Source organism: Octopus bimaculoides, chromosome 19, assembly GCF_001194135.2.
Source record: "Octopus bimaculoides isolate UCB-OBI-ISO-001 chromosome 19, ASM119413v2, whole genome shotgun sequence".
In the NCBI taxonomy this organism is placed as follows: domain Eukaryota; kingdom Metazoa; phylum Mollusca; class Cephalopoda; order Octopoda; family Octopodidae; genus Octopus; species Octopus bimaculoides.
Window position 1 is genome coordinate 50,376,339 of NC_068999.1, and position 748 is coordinate 50,377,086.

The following is a 748-nucleotide window of genomic DNA, read 5'->3' on the forward strand; positions in this document are numbered from 1 at the left end:
TATATATATATATATATATATATAACAAATAATAAAAGAGTATATGCATATATACGTACAGGTATGTGCATACCTACGTCAACCTGTATATATAGGTGCATATCTGGGTACAGGACATTGCGAACAAAACGTAGACAAAAAAATGATAATAACCAGAGTACAGAACACACACAGGCCACATAGAGAACATTTTCTTTCATCAGCTACCCCCATTCTAACACAGGCGCTTCGAAGAGTAGGGCAGGACGCATCATATATATATATATATATATATATATATTCATAACTTTTAAAGCTACACGCTTATACACTCACACACTTCCAAACTTGTATTTATCTTCATATATTTGCGTACACACGCACTGCAAATCCACATATGAAGTGTGTATATGGTGATTAAAACCTAAAGACTGTGTGTGTTTGCGTGTGTAGTACGAAATGCTGATACCTTGCTTAGTGTTGTTCTATGTTTTTTTTCTCTCTCACCAAACTGATCCAGAGACTTAGGAATCAATCACGATGTGTCCGATTGGCGATTATCTTTGTCGGATCACCTTATATCCTTACATCTGGAAACACATCACGAATGGACACATTATATCCGTTGATTTGTCTTATTATCCCTTTGTGTAATCAGTTGGTTTCCTGTTCGCTCTTATGGCGAACGTGCGTGATTGATACCAATACAACAGATGCAACCTCACCACCACCAACCACCACCACCACCACCACCACCACCACTACCACC